At 42.3% G+C, this 15,912-nt stretch overlaps 1 pseudogene; it reads left to right on the plus strand.

Annotated features, from left to right (window-relative positions):
* LOC130863388 (alpha-1,3-mannosyl-glycoprotein 4-beta-N-acetylglucosaminyltransferase-like protein MGAT4D) overlaps positions 1–15,912 on the plus strand; it is a 30,837-nt pseudogene that overhangs the window by 6,294 nt on the left and 8,631 nt on the right.

Consider the following 15,912-nt stretch of genomic DNA (forward strand, 5'->3'; position numbering starts at 1 on the left):
GTCACTTCCCCCCAACACACAGTACAGTTCACACGCTGTGTTACCGTGAGACATGCAGAGCTCAGGGAAGACACACGGATGATACACTTTCCCGTCCGCACCGTGACAGTGACTCCCCATGTTTTCTCTGGGCTCTACCACGTCCACGATCAGTTCACAGAAGCAGTCAGCAGTTGGCATCATCTGTCATCCCTCTTCTCTCACACACCCCTGGTCAACCAGCAGGCAACCCTTCTCCCCACCCTGTGTTCGAGGGGCCATCCATCACCATCTCTCCGACATTGCTGCTACGAATATGAGCTCCTCCTTTATTTGTCTTTTTCCAAACTGTAGAAGGGATTATTTGGGAATGGTGAAAATAGAGTTGCTAAATGTTAAGGGGCTACAAAACATTATAAAGTTACAAGTTTTAACCAAGGGACATCAATCAAAGTATCAGAGACACCGATTACAGCCCTTTTTATCCATGCCCCTCAGTCCAGGACTGGCAGTTCTGCTTGTTTCTGGTATAGCTCGCAGTGCTGGGCTGAAATTAAACACTGGTTTAAAAATAGATACTCATCAGTAACCACTGAGCTCTACCATATAGAATTATGATAACAATAACTTGCATATATTTCCTTGAGCACTGTTTGTGGCTGAATTAACTATCCTTCGTTTTTTAAGAAGTTGCATCAAGCTGGAGAGATGGCCCAGCAGTTCTGAGTGCCTCTCATCCTCCCAGAGAACCAGAGCTCTGCTCCCAGCACCTGCCTCAGGAGCTGTGACCCCAACTCCAGGGGACCTTATACCACCTTCAGGCCCCAGCAGGCACCTCACACATGCATGCATGCTAGGGCGTGCAGTCCCCACTTCTACCTCACAAATAAACATTTTAAAAACATATTGCTGAGAACTCAGGGACCCTCCTTCTTTCTCTTCCAGTTGAAAGGAAAGTGAGCAGACTAAGTGAGAGTGAAATATGTCCCAACGAATTTGAAGGCTTGAAGTTCTTCCTCCCTCATCTGAGGGCAGTGGAGAGAATTTACCTGGATGTAGCCACTAGCAGAGGAAAAGTAGGCGGTAAGAACAGTTATAATTGGGAAACTGAGTTCAAGTATTTTGATTTGGGGAAGAATCTATATCTTAAATTTTCAGTTAGCATACAAAATAATGGGTTTCATTGTGGGATATATGTGCGTCATTATGTGTATTGTGTATGTGTGTCATTGTGTGTGTGTCATTTTGTGTGTGTGTGTGTTGTGTGTGCGTGCACATGTGTTTATTATCTCTCTTTGGTCATATTTGTCCCCTCACTACCGTCCCTTGTTCATCCACCCCCTTCTCAATGGTCCCCATCTTCCCCCTCCTCCAAGAAATTTCTCAGATTTTATGGCCAAGCTTTTAGATTTGAAGATGTGAGATACTACTATGTAGACTTCTAGCCATTAGGTGTGAATTTTGAAAAAAATAATCATTACATTTAGTCACTTAAATTTAAGTTCAATTTCATTACAGATGCTTAGAAAATTAACTGACATATGTCAGATACACACAAGGCATCTATGACGTATGTCCAGTACACATGAGGCATCTATGATATGTGTGCAGTACACATGGGGCATCTATGACATATGTCCAGTACACACGAGGCATCTATGGTGTATGTTCAGTACACTCAAACATCTATGACGTATGTGTAGTACACACAAAGCACCTATGACATATGTCCAGTACACATGGGGAATCTATGATATGTGTCCAGTACACACGGAACATCTTCTAAGTGCCCCACAAAGGGTTTTCCTTGCTTGGACAAGCCTGTTGTTACCCCGTGGTTGTACTGTTCTTCCTACCTTCTTGTGACCAATATCAGCAAATACGGGTTTCAAAAAGAGGATGGTTATTTATTTATTTATTTATTTGTTTGTGGTTTTAGGTCTTTTTTTTTTTTTTTTTTTTTTTTTTAGACAGAATCTCACTGTGTAACCTGTTGAAGGAGGCTGCTTGTTTGTGATCCTCTTGCCTCTGCTTCCTTCAGCAAATGCTACCGGTGTGTACCACCACAACCAGCAAGGCCGCTTCTTTGTTGCCGGCAGCCCAGACTCCTGAAATAATCACACAGAAACTATATTATTTGCAATACTGTTTGGTCAATAGCTTAGGCATATTTCTGGCTAACTCTTACATCTTAAATTAACCCATTTCTATTATTTTATATTTTACCATGAGGCTCATGGCCTACAGGCATGGTTCCAGCTGGCAGCTCACATCTTTCCCCTCTGGCGGCTACATGGTGTCTCTCCGACTCTGCCTTCTGTCTCCCAGCACTCAGTTTAGTTTTCCTCGCCTATCTCTGTTCTGCCCTGCTCTGCTATAGGCTCAAAGCAGTTTCTTTATTAACCAATGGTATTCACAGCATACAGAGGGGAATCCCACATCAGTAACCCAGGCTGACCTTGAACTCATTAATGCCTTTTTCCTACCTCCGGATCGCTGGGGTTACAGCTATGCATCACTACTCCACATAGAAGCATGAGTTCAAGCCCATCATACATAACAGATCAAAACACAGCACTGCAGCGAGAAGCAGACACCGAGCCAAGTCTCAGAATGTCTGACACAAGCCTCATTTGTTCCAGTGCAAGGGTCAACTCAGGTCAGTTTCCCTAGCTGCCAGATTCTACATAAGACTTTTGCTGGGATACAGCCCTGTTCATGTATGTTTGCTCTCACTACGGTGGCAGAGCTGAGTAGTTGCGACGGAGATGGCATGGCACAATAGCCAAAAGTCTGTGCTGTCTGACCCTTCACAGAAAAGGTTTGCCAGCCCCAGGACATGTCAGTTCCTCAGGAATAAGTGTGCATCACAATCCTCTGACACATTGCCCAGGCCTGGAGTGTGGAGATAGTGGTACTCTGAAGCATCATTTAGCGTCTACTAAATTCTTAACTGTGTTTCCCAAACTAAACCTTTTCCATTACTCTGCTTAGTCCCAGACCCCAGGGCAGTGAGGCTAATTACTATCTACCCTAACTTAGACCCGTGAAACTGACCCTAGAGGAATCACATGGTAGATACCTCTATCTCCATCAGAACCCCCTTTAGAGGCTTCAGGGCATTTTGAATGGTGTGTGCGTGTATGTGTGTGTGTGTGTGTGGCGCGCGCGTGCTGCTTACAGTAGAAGTTGATCGGCAACAGGAAAAAATACATAGGAAATGTAAGATATTAGGCATGAAGGATAAAGTTAGCCCAAACTAAATATAAAAAACATAAACAGTGGGAAAACAAAGCTGAAAAGGCTGGTGTGGTCCTTACACAGCCAGATGTGAGGGTAACGAGATACCCAGAAAGCTTAGCTCCTGTCTAGGTCGTGTGGGGCCTGTGCGTCTTGATGCTTTACTCCTTACTGAGATACATATTTACTTCATCAACCGTTTAGAAATGACTTCGTTCATGGTTTCACAAATGACAACATTCAGAGTGTCTTTCCCACTTGGGACTCTGCTGTCTTTTCAGGAAGAAGACGGGAGAACCAGAGGTTGTGGGAGGAAGCATACTGAGTTAGCTGTACTAACAAAAGAAAAGCTTTCTCTACAACAAGATTCTGCAACAGAAGAACAGTTTGAATTCTAGAGCACTTATTCACAGTCCACTGCAAACAGCAGAAAATAAAAGTCAGGGCATAGACAGTATTTTGGTAGTATGGCTCAAAACACTCCTTTTTAAAAGGCAAGCATAAGACCAGCTCACAGGCGTGGGCAAGCATGGTCTGATGGTAAAGCCTGACTTCCTCCATGTTTGTGCCTCTGTCCGCTGTGTCTTTCGCACTGGGAATCACCACTGTTGACAGAAGGAACCACACCTACCTGAAGCAAACGCTGACCTCTGTCCTGTCTAGGATGACCTGTGAGGAAGAGAAGGACTCCATGGTGATTATCTCTGTCGCTGATGTATGTATGGGAAATGAGGTTCCCTTATCTCTGTAGCCTCCAAAGCCCTGAGCAGCAGCTTCTATCCCATCATGTTTTGTTTTGTAGGGGTTTTTTTGTGGGGATACTTCCCACAGATACTCTTAGAATCTAGATGAAATATTTAGTACTTATTCGATACCACTGAGAACTATGTGTGTAAACAGAAATCTTATGTGAGAGTCATATAACTGTTAAAATCAAATTGTATTTAACATAGGATTCTTTTATTCAGCAAAATACAAAATTATTCAATTTAATTATAAATTAAATAACTTAATTGTAATTGTAGCTTTCAAATAGAGTATTAAAACTGTTACCACGGAGATAAGATCTTCCTAGCTCAATAAAATGTTGGTATACGCATTATTGAGTTCTAGTAAATCCTGTTAAGAAGGCTCCATCCTACGTCTGAGAAATTGTGAATTGTTCTAGACATTATTTGTAACTGTTTTAACATCTGTAAGGTGTGTGCCACCATCCTGATTTTATTTTATTTTTTTATTAATTTTTTTTTAAAAAAATCTTTTCTCATTTTGCATACCAATCCCAGTTCCCACTCCCTCCCCTTCTCCACTCCCTTCTACCTTCCCCCCACACCAACCCCATCCACTCCTCAGGGAGGGCAAGGCTTCCCATGGGGAGTAACAAAGTCTGACACATCACTTGAGGCAGGACCAAGGCCCTCCTACCTGGATCTAGGCTGAGCAAGGTATCCCTCCAAACAGAATGGGCTTCAAAAAAGCCAGTTCAGACGGTAGGGATAAATCCTGGTCTCACTGCCAGTGACCCCACAGACCTCTCTACCCATATAACTGTCACGCACATTCTGAGAGCCTAGTTTGACCCTGTGCTGGTTTCCCTGCTGTCAGGCCGGAGTCGGTGAGCTCCCCTTAGCTCAGGTCAGCTGTTTCTATTGGTATTCCTATCATGGTCTTGACCCCATTGCTCATATTTTTGCTCCTCCCACTCTTCAACTAAACTTTAGAAGTTTAGCCCAGTGCTGTGAATCTCTGCATCTGCTTCCATCAGTTGCTGGATGAAGGTTCTATGATGACAATTAAGGTGGTCATCAATCTGACTACAGGGTAAGGCCAAAGGCCAGTTCAGGCACCCTCTCCACAACTGCTTAGGTCTTAGCTGGGGTCATCTTTGTGGATTCCTGAAAATTTCCCTAGTGCCAGGTTTCTTGCTAGCCGCATAATGGCTCCCTCAATCAAAATATCTCTTCCCTTGCTCTCCCTCTCTGTCCTTCCCCTATCTCTGCCATCACATTCCCTCATGTTCTCCTCTCCCCTCCTCTTCTCCTCTCCTCTTCCCCTTCTGCCCTCCTTCTCTCCCCACCCCATGCTCCCAATTTTGTCAGGAGATCTTGACTAGTTCCCCTTCCCAGGGGGATTCATATATGTTTCTCTTAGGGTTCTCCTTGTTACGTAGCTTCTCTGGAATCATGAACTGTAGGCTGGTTATTCTTTGCTATACACCTAATATCCACTTATGAATGAGCACATACTGTGTTTGTCTTTCTGGGTCTGGGTTACCTCACTCAGGGTGGTTTTTTTCCTATTTCTATCCATTTGCATGCAAATTTCAAGATGTCACTGTTTTTTTACCTCTGAGTAGTACTCCATTGTGTAAATGTGCCTCATTTGCTTTATCCATTCTCAGTTGAGGGGCACATAGGTTGTTTCAGGTTCTGGCTATTACAAATAATGCTGCTATGAACACAGCTGAGCACATGTCCTTGTAGTATGATTGAACATCTTTTGGGTATATGTCCAAGAGTGGTATTGCTAGGTCCTGAGGTAGGATGATTCCCAATTTTCTGAGAAACATCCATACTGATTCCCAAAGTGGCTGTACAAGTTTGCACTCCAACGGGCAATGAAGGAGTGTTCCCCTTACTCCGCATCCTCTTCAGCATAAGCTATCATCAGTATTTTTGATCTTAGCCATTCTGACTGGTATAAGATGGTATCTCAGAGTTGTTTTGATTTGCATTTACCTGATGACTAAGGATGTTGAGCAGTTCCTTAAGTGTCTTTTGGCTGTTTGAGTTAGATATTAGGATAGAATGGCTATACCCACTTGTTTCTGATGGAGGAAGGTCATTGGTTAAAAAATAAAGAAACTGCTTGGCCCTCATAGGTTAGAACATAGGTGGGTGGAGTAAACAGAACAGAATGCTGCGAGGAAGAGGAAGTGAGCTCAGATGCCATGTTCCCCTCTCCTGGGCAGATGCAGGGAGAGACACCATGAAGCAAGCCGCCAGGTCAGACATGCTGAATCTTTCCCGGTAAGACTAGTGCTACACAGATTATTAGAGATGGGTTGATTGGGATATGAGGATTAGCCAGTAAGGGCTAGAGCTAATGGGCCAAGCAGTGTTTAAATGAATACAGTTTGTGTGTTGTTATTTCTGGTGTAAAGCTAGCCGTGCAGGAGCCGGGCAGGACAAAAAGCAGGCCTGCAGCTCCCCCCACTACAGAAGGAGCCGGGGAGGCCTGAACGCAGGCCACCGCAGCTCCCACTACAAAATGGCCCCCAACGTTTGGGCGACTATATCCACAGAAAGCCTGAGAAAGCTTGGGAAAGAATAAAGTAAAGCATGTTTTCTTGGTAGCAATAATTTCTTGGGTCTGCTCTGCTTGCTAGAGGCAAGCAAGCGCTCTCATCTAAGAGAGGCTTCCTGACTCAGCTTTAGCTGTAAAACCCTGCTGCTCATTAAGAGGTCCAGTCACAAAACACTTAAATGGTATTGATAAAAGCTGACTGAATGCTTGTTTGTTTTCAGCAGTAGCAGGAAAAAAGTTGTGCTGTTTTAAAATGCTGACTTTCTGGGCTATCCTGCTGGGGCAAACTCTGACTCTTTGAGGCAGGAGATCAGCTACAGAGAGAGCATTTGAGTGTTGTAGCTTGTTTGCTGGCAAGGACCTTGAAACACCACAGAGTTGTGATGATATACGTGGCTACATCCGGTACCTCCGCCAAGAGGCTGGAAAGATAAGGAATGGGCTGGATTTAGCTGGCCAAGCCACGGCTTTAGTCCTACCCACATTGCTCAGTAATTTAAAGGCTCGTGTGGTCAGAAAAAGAGAGAGATACAGTAAAGGGAGATTCAAAGCAAAGAAAATTTCTAAATGGTTTACAGTGTGTTAAAAATATATGCAGGCTAAAAGTTAAAGTTCTTAAAGTAAAAACAAACTAAAGGTAGAAAGAGAGTAGTTGGGTGTGGTAGTATACACCTTTAATCCCCAACACTTGAAAGGCAGAGGGAGATTGACCTCTGTGACTTCAAGGTGTGGTGGCACACGCCTTTAATCCCAATGCCTGGGAGGCAGAGACAGACGGATCTCTGAGAGTTCAAGGACAGCCTGGTCTAAAGAGTTATTCCAGGACGAAGATATACAGAAAATATAAAATAAAAGTAAAAGTAAATGAAATAGAGCTTAAAATAAAGCCACACAAAGATGGAAAATACAATGAGAATCTTGATACTATATGCTATTATGCTCTGTTTAAATTGTTTGAATGCTGAGGAAGGAGCAACAGCTGCTAAAAGATATTTGTTTATAAATGTTGCTGAACTAATCCAAGATAGACATTTTCAAAATACCTTGACTTCAGAATTTGGATCTAAGGATATGATACTTTGGAAAAGAGATTCTTCTTTTGTTTTCACAGAGAATGAGACTCTATGGATTGCTTCTTCGATCCCAATATGGTATGATAGACCACAGCCTCCTGAAGGGTTGCTGTGAACACCCTTAAAAAATTGCTTCACTCAACTGCCAACTGAGATGAACCTAGCAGACAGGTTATCCCATAAAAGACCCGAATAACAGCACCCCCATTCAGCAGGAAGCAGTTTGGAGAGAAAAAACTGTGCCCATGTTCCCATATATTGTTTATAAATGTTCTTTTACATTTAAAGGGGGAGATGATATAGATGTGAATAATTTGCATTGATATGAATCTTGGTTTACTGATATTAATTTAAGGTCAATTTTATTATATGTATATGTATTTCTGATATAGATTAAGGTATTATGAATGTGTAGTTCACTTAAAAGTGTAATGTATATAGGTTGTTAATGGATAATTATCAATAATAGTCAAGCTTGTAGTCATGTTAGTTAGATTTTCTAGATGGACATAGATATATTTTAGATAGGCATTCTTCATATCTTTCAAAGATTATAAAATATGGCATTTTCAGTGTTTTAATAACTTAGAGTTTTTCATGACAATGAGACACGTCTGCTCCTGGCAGCACCAATCTACTTCAAGAAGAAAGAATATGGGCATCGAAGAGGCACCATATGGAGTTTGATAGCCATTTGGGCAAGAAACTGCTCTTGCCTGGACTGTTGCATAAACTGGACATAAAGAACCCGCAGAGAGAGGACTACTGAACTTGCCTAAAGGTGAGATGATCTTTCGGGGTTCCTGATTCATGAAAGAGTCTGCGAGACATTCTGCAGGACACAGCAGATAGTGACTGAACTGCCTTTGAAATTTCCTGCTTCATGGAAATGTCTGCTGGAAACTATGGGCCTGTAGGCTGAAGATGGATGCCCCAATGGTACAGAGGAACTTTGGGTGACTGTCCAGGCAGCAAGATGTCTCTGTCATTTCTAGAGTTTGAAAGTTGCTTATTTCTTGTTTGCTTAGGTAATATTATATCCTTCTGGAGTCTTTGATGGAGTTAAAGAATATATAGATAGTTATAGTTTTCCTTAGTTATGATAAAGATAAAATAGATGTAAATATTGTAATTTTTACTTGATAACTGTTTTGTTATATGTAATTTTGCTATGTTAAAGTTAAAGCCTTCCTTTTTTTTGTTTAAACAGAAAAAGGGGAAATGATGGAGGAAGGTCATTGGTTAAAAAATAAAGAAACTGCTTGGCCCTCATAGGTTAGAATATAGGTGGGTAGAGTAAACAGAACAGAATGCTGGGAGGAAGAGGAAGTGAGCTCAGACACCATGCTCCCCTCTCCTGGGCAGATGCAGGGAGAGACACCATGAAGCAAGCCGCCAGGTCAGACATGCTGAATCTTTCCCGGTAAGACTAGTGCTACACAGATTATTAGAGATGGGTTGATTGGGATATGAGGATTAGCCAGTAAGGGCTAGAGCTAATGGGCCAAGTAATGTTTAAATGAATACAGTTTGTATGTTGTTATTTCTGGTGTAAAGCTAGCTGTGCAGGAGCCGGGCAGGACGAAAAGCAGGCCTGCAGCTCCCCCCACTACAGAAGGAGCCGGGGTGGCCTGAATGCAGCCTACCGCAGCTCCCACTACATGTTTCTTAGCTTCATTTGATTAGAAAATCTTTTTCTAACCCTTTACTCTTTGGTAATGTCTGTCTTTGAAGTTGAGGTGTGTTTCTTATATGCAGCAGAAGGATGGATCCTGTTTTCGTACCCATTCTGTTAGCCTGTGTCATTTTATATGTGAATTGAGTCCATTGATATCAAGAGATATTAACTGGCAGTGATTGCTAATTCCTGTTATTTTTTTGGTGGTAGTGTTTGTGTGTTTCCCTTCTTTGGGGTTTCCTAGTGTGAGTTGCCCATGTTTTTGTGGATGCAGCTAACTTTCTCAGGTTGAAGTTTTTCTTCTAGTACTTTCTGTAAGACTGGTATTGTTTAAATCTGGTTTTGTCATAAAATATCTTTTTTTTCTCCATCTATGGTGTTTGAAAACTTTGCTGGGTATAGTAGTCTGGGATTGCATCCATGGTCTCTTAGTGTCTGTAGCACATCTGTCCAGGACTTTCTTGACTTCAGGGTTTCCATTGAGAAATCAGCTGTAATTCTGATAGGTCTGTCTTTGTATGTTACTTGATCTTTTTCCTTTCCAGCTCTTAATATTCTTTATTTATTCTTTATGTTTTGTTTTTTGATTATTATATGGTGAGGGGACATTTTCATTTTTTTGATCCAGCCTATTTGGTGTTCTGTAAGCTTCTTGTACCTTCTTAGGAATATCCTTCTTTAGGTTGGGAAAGTTTTCTTCTATGATTTTGTTGAATATATTTTCTGTGTCTTTGAGCTGGAGTTCTTCTCCTTCTTCTATCTCTGTCCTTTAGGTTTAGTCTTTTCATAGTGTCCCAGATTTTCTGGATGTTTTGTGTTAAGGATTTGTTGGATTTAACATTTTATTTGATCAATGAATCTATTTCCTCTATTGTTTCTTCAGTGCCTGAGATTCTCCCTTCCATCTCTTGTGTTCTGTTGGTTATGATTACATCTGTAGTTCCTGTTTGTTTTCCCAAATTTTCCATTTCCAGAATTCCCTCAAATTGTGTTTTCTTTCCTGACTCTATTTCCGTTTTCAAGTCTTGAATCATTTGAACTGTTGCTTCACCTGTTTTATTTTTTTACTTTTTTTACTTTCTTTAAGATATTTATTGATTTCTTCCAAATTTTCGTTTGTCTTTTCCTCCATCTCTTTAAGGGAAATTTTCATTTCCTCTTTAAGGGTCTCTATCATCTTCGTAAAGTTATATTTAAGGTTGTTTTCTTCTGCTTCTGGGTTAGGATGTTCAGGTCTTCCTGTTGTATGACCACTGGGTTCTGGGGTTGCCATGCTGCTCCTTAGGTTGTTGAATGAATTCTTGCATTGTGCCTACCCATCTCTTCCTCCAATTGGTGCAGGCAGTTTCTGCCTCTTGGTCCAGTCCTTGCAGTTGGTGTCTGTATCTCAGGGAGCTACTGGGGGAAGGGGTGGGTTTAGAGGTAGAGTGGAACTTATAGATTACAAGGTCTGATCAATGGGGGGTTGTTAGGGCAGCCTGCCTTTGGGAGGCTTGCCTGCTGGCAAGCTAGAGCAGCTGAGATGGGTTGGGGAAGGGCCTGGGGTTGTGGACCAGGACTGAGGGTCTAGAGACTAGGCTGTCCAGCTGGGAAGCTGGTCACTTTCCTCTTGGTCCTGTCTGTGCAGGGGCAGTCTGTGCCTCAGAGAGCCGCTGAGGTCGCGGGGGATGGGTGTGTTTGGGAGCAGAGTGAGGCTTGCAGGGTCATATAGATATGGGGATATTGGAGCAGTCTACCTGTATGTGGCTTACCTGCTGGCCACCTAGTGAAGCTGAGGCATGTGGGCAAGGAGCCAGGGCTTTGCCCCAGGCCTACGGACTAGAGATTGGGCTGTCCAGCTGGGGAACTGGTTACTCCCCATTTGCTCTGCTCTGCAGTCACAATCTGTGCCAATTTGATTTGTTTTTTAAAGCACCTGTATCCTTCTTTATTACTTAAAGCAATTTTAAATTTAAATATATTTTGATCAGATTCTTACCCTCCCTAAAGCCTTTCCAGATCCTCCCCCCCAATACTTACCCTAAGTTCTTTATCAAAAAAATGAATATAACCACAACTTTCCCAAACCATGAAAACAAAATTAAACACCACTACCCCAAAATAACAACACCAAATGACAGCGTGTGGCCACGTGCACACACACACACATGCATGCACACACACACACAGACACACACACCTCTGTGTAGTCCATCATACATTGGTCATTTACTCCTGAACATGAGGCCTACCCTGGAGTCACTTATAAACCCAATGTCACTCCAATGGAGAAAACTGATTTTTACCTTCTCCAGCAGGTATAAAAGATAGTTCAGTTGTTAACCTTTACCCTAGTCACAGTTTCCATTCATTTATTTGTTCGTTCATTCATTCATTCATTAAAAACAAAATAAAATATAATAAGATAAAACAAATACTATCACATCAAAATTGGACAAGACAAAGCAACAAAAGGAAAAAAAGCCAAGGGAAGGCACTGAGGAATCCCATAAAAACACTAAACTGGAAGTCAGAATATAGACACAGAGCCTCTGGTACAGAGCTGTGCAGGCCCTGGGCATGCTGCCTCCATGAGTTCATGCGAGCTTTGCTCATGTTGATTTAGAGAGCCTTGATTTCTTGGTGTCCTCTATCCCCTCTGGCCCACACACTTTCCCACTTCCTCTTGGGGCAGGGTCATCCCTGAGCTCTGAGGGGAGATGAATAATGAATGAGAGCTTAAAGAAGACATCTTGCCCAGTAATGACTAGACTGGGGTGGAGGTCTCCCCAACAATGGCATCATTTTCTTTTTTACCCTCATCCATGATGGTAATCAAGCTTTCATTTTGAAAATTTGAGTAAAACTATAAAGCATTGTGTATTAATGTCATAAACTTTAGACAAGAGAAGTGTGCAGTAGTTTCTGTATTTAAGTAAGTGTTCTTTAAAATAAATATGTATATTTTATATTTTCTCCTAGAAAGTGAAAACACTAGAAATCATTAGGTCATGATGAAACTTCACACATAAATTCCATGTAGTAAAAGTGTTGTGTCGATAAAACCACGAGGCATTCTTAATTTTCAGTGATTTCTCTTTTTCTTTTAGACTGGTGATTATTTGAACTATGTCGTCGACATGGTTAAAAAAAAAGTAAGACTTTCTGATAAATTTCAACATCAGCCACTCTTTATTTTTATGTTGTACTCTTTCCTGTCCAATTATATTATTGTTTATTGATTGTATTCTCTTTAGTGACTCTGAGCCACAGAAGATGAGCCTGTGGCTTTGTCTAGTCTGTGGTAAAGTTGAGCACAGAATTTTTCCGGAGTTTGCAGACTTCTCACTGGGATTCACTTTTCCTTGCTGTGTCTGAGTCCCCCTGCAGATGGGGGAAGGAAGGGATGAGCCCTCTCTGTGGGTGCAGTAGACTTCCTGGGGCAGATAAGAGCAGAGTGCTGGTGCCTGGCACAGACTCCATCGGAAAGGCAGGAGGTCAAAAGAGCAACGTGCAAGACTTTTGGAACCTTAAGTGCATTGGGAACACAGATACTTGGGGTTAAATAGGAAGGTGGGATAAGCCGTGGAGAGATGTTGTACAAAGCTAAGGGATTTGCAGTTTTCTATTGACCAGAGCCATAGCCCTGGCCACTGAGCTGAGTCTGGCCAGCAGGAGCGACCCAGCAGTGGCGCCTTCCATCTTGGTTGACTCTGAGAAGTAGTTGGCATGGATAAGGCAAAAACAAGTGGGTGGGGAACTGTCAAGATCACAAGCAAAAAGGAAAAAGAAAACCGTTATCCCTTGTATGCGACCACTTGGGATTTGCCCTATAATTTCAGAGATACCATCAGTGGGGGCTGCAGAGATGGCTCAGCTGGTAAACTGCTTGCCTTGCAAGCCTGAGGACCAGAGTTCAGATCTCACATAAAAAAATGCCAAGTGGGCATAGTAGCCGACCTGTAATCCAGCGTGTAGGAGGTGAAGAGGGAACCCCCTGAGCAAGCTGAGCAACCCTACCCTGCCTCAGTGTGTGAGGTGTAGGGAAACCAAGAAAAATAGCTAACATCAACCCCAGGCCTCTGCACACACGCAGAGGAACAGGAGCACACACAAACACAGCACACACATGTGAAAATCAGTGGCTTCAGAAACTGCTGTGTGTTATAGCTGACATGAAGAATATAAGAAAATTATATGAGATGATTTCAGAGATGATTCTAGTGTTGGTAATAGTGTTGATGTTAATGCAGGGCACTTTGAGTGATTACTCTTTAAGTTGTGACAATGCAATAAATCAATTATTTTATTTTATGTGAGTTAATATGTATGTATATCAGTGTGGTGTGTTTGTATGCAGTGTTTTGTGTGTGTGTGTGTGTGTGTGTGTGCATCCTGTATGCATGCAGAGGCCAGGGGAGGATTTCAGGCACCCTGCTTTATTGCTCTCAGCCTTATTCCTTTCAAACAGGTTGTTTAGCTGTACCTGGAGCTGGACTGATAGCCAGCGAGCCCAGGCATGCTCCTGCCTCTTCCCTCTGACAGTGCCAGGATCCCAGGAATGAACACAGCCCTGCCTGGTTTTTCCGAGGATTCTGAGGTCCCAACAGGTGGTCATGCTTGAACAGCATGCAGTTTTACCCTGTCAGCCACCTCCGCAGCTCAGCTCTGTCATTCAGATGAACACATTAAAGAATAAATGAGTTCAAAATGTGGTGATGAGGTGTGGACTGTGTTTTGTTAGCACTCCTGGGTTCAGTCCCTAACCCTCAAATTTTTCTGATTGTTTCTCAGTTGTTACATTTCAGTTAACATGAATGCATAAATTTCAGTCCATGTTTAATTTCATACCATTCAGCTAAAGCATTTTGTCCAGATCTTCTGGAGTAACGAGGAAGTATATTAGATTTTAATTGATCATAAATTTGGAACTGCTCAAAAATTTTTAAAGCACTAATGCTATATACATAAAACCTTATTGGAACTGAACGTGGCTGTATTTTATACAAAACCATATCACTGCACAGCTTCCCCTTACATATTATTATGAAGGGGACTGTTGGTTTATAGTGGTGGCTGTCAATTCTGGAACAGTCACTTCAGGGTCTTCTGATGTAACATAAACTCATAATCCAGAAATGTTTCAAAAAGATCCTAGCAAACTGTCACCACCCAGGATTACAAAGGACTAAATCTCTCTCCATCAGTAAGGGGAATTAGACCACCAAATGGGAAGTTATTTGACCTTGGTGCCTTAGGAGGATTTGGGTGTTGTCTGCAGTGTAAACTTCCTCCACTGTCCAAGATTTTCCGCGACTCTGGATCCTGAAATCTCATGCAATCTTCAGTTGCCTCTACTGCACGCGACTCCTACATATGCCTCTAAGGTATATAATTTCATTTTAAAATTAGATACTCTGTTACTTATCTTTATTTTCAGCCAAACGTAACTCCCCAGTCTGTTCTCCTCTACCAGGAGCTTCCACTCACTGAGGAAATACTAGAATTCATCCTTATAAATTTTACACTAGAAGGTGGATGGAGCAGCAGACTATATAATCCTGGTCCTTTGGAGGCAGAGGCAGGAGGACCAGCCATAGCCACTGTTAAGATGTCCACACAGCAACGGAGGCGAGTCAGGCCAAGCCTAGCTAGCCATTTAGCCTAACTTCAGAAGCTGCACTGCTGTTAAGCAGGGCTCTTAGTAAAAATGGAAATTATCCTTTCTGAAAGTGAGCCTCCGCAGTGAGCCCCAGCAGTGAGCCGCCGCACTGAGCCACTGCACTGAGCCGCCGCAGCTGGCAGTGGTTTCCTTCTAGCCGCTTCCTCATTGTAGACTGTTCTCCCTCCTCCTGACTGTCAAAGGATGCTTTGACTAGCTTAAGAAAATTCACAGTATCTATAATCCTGTGGGAAATTTATTTTATATTTTGCATTCTAATTTTCAAGGTTTTTTTTATTTATTTTTCTGTGTTCATGTTATGGGACATACATGCCACAGTTTGGGCATGGAGGCTAGTGGACCACTCTGGGATAATCAGTTCTCTCTTCCACTTTATGTGAGCTCCAGAGATGGCCCTTGGGTCACTGGGCTTGTGAGACAAGTGTCTTTACCCACTGAGCCATCTTGCTGGCCCATATCTTTTAGTCTTTTTCAAAAATATATCTTTCATTAGCTTATAAATATTTTGAGTAAGAAATAGTACTTGTATGTTATTGGTATCAGGAAGCAACCTGTGAGATAATCCAAATCCGTACATTATGTGGACACGCATAAAGAAGGTATTTTTAAGCATTTACATTACTTTGGTAAGTTAAAATATTCAACTATATTGGGCGTTCAACCTCCCTATACTTCTATTTCTAGATTCAAAAGACAAGTGCAATCTAGGTCCTTGGAAGTCATTTCAATACCCACCTGTTTTTATCCGAGTGGATTACTGGGCAAGAAACAATGGGGGACTCAGAAAGGTAGGTCAAATAATGGACCTGAAAGAACTGATGTCCTGGGACGGACGTCGGGAAGATAATGACCCATAATGTCGTGACACGGGGAAGCCAGCTCCTACTGACTTGCAACGGTTGCCTGTGAATCACATTCTGAGCCCTAGCCCAGTGACATTTAGTCAGTAGCATGAAATCCGTCATAGTATTTAT

Source organism: Chionomys nivalis, chromosome 21, assembly GCF_950005125.1.
Source record: "Chionomys nivalis chromosome 21, mChiNiv1.1, whole genome shotgun sequence".
NCBI lineage: Eukaryota > Metazoa > Chordata > Mammalia > Rodentia > Cricetidae > Chionomys > Chionomys nivalis.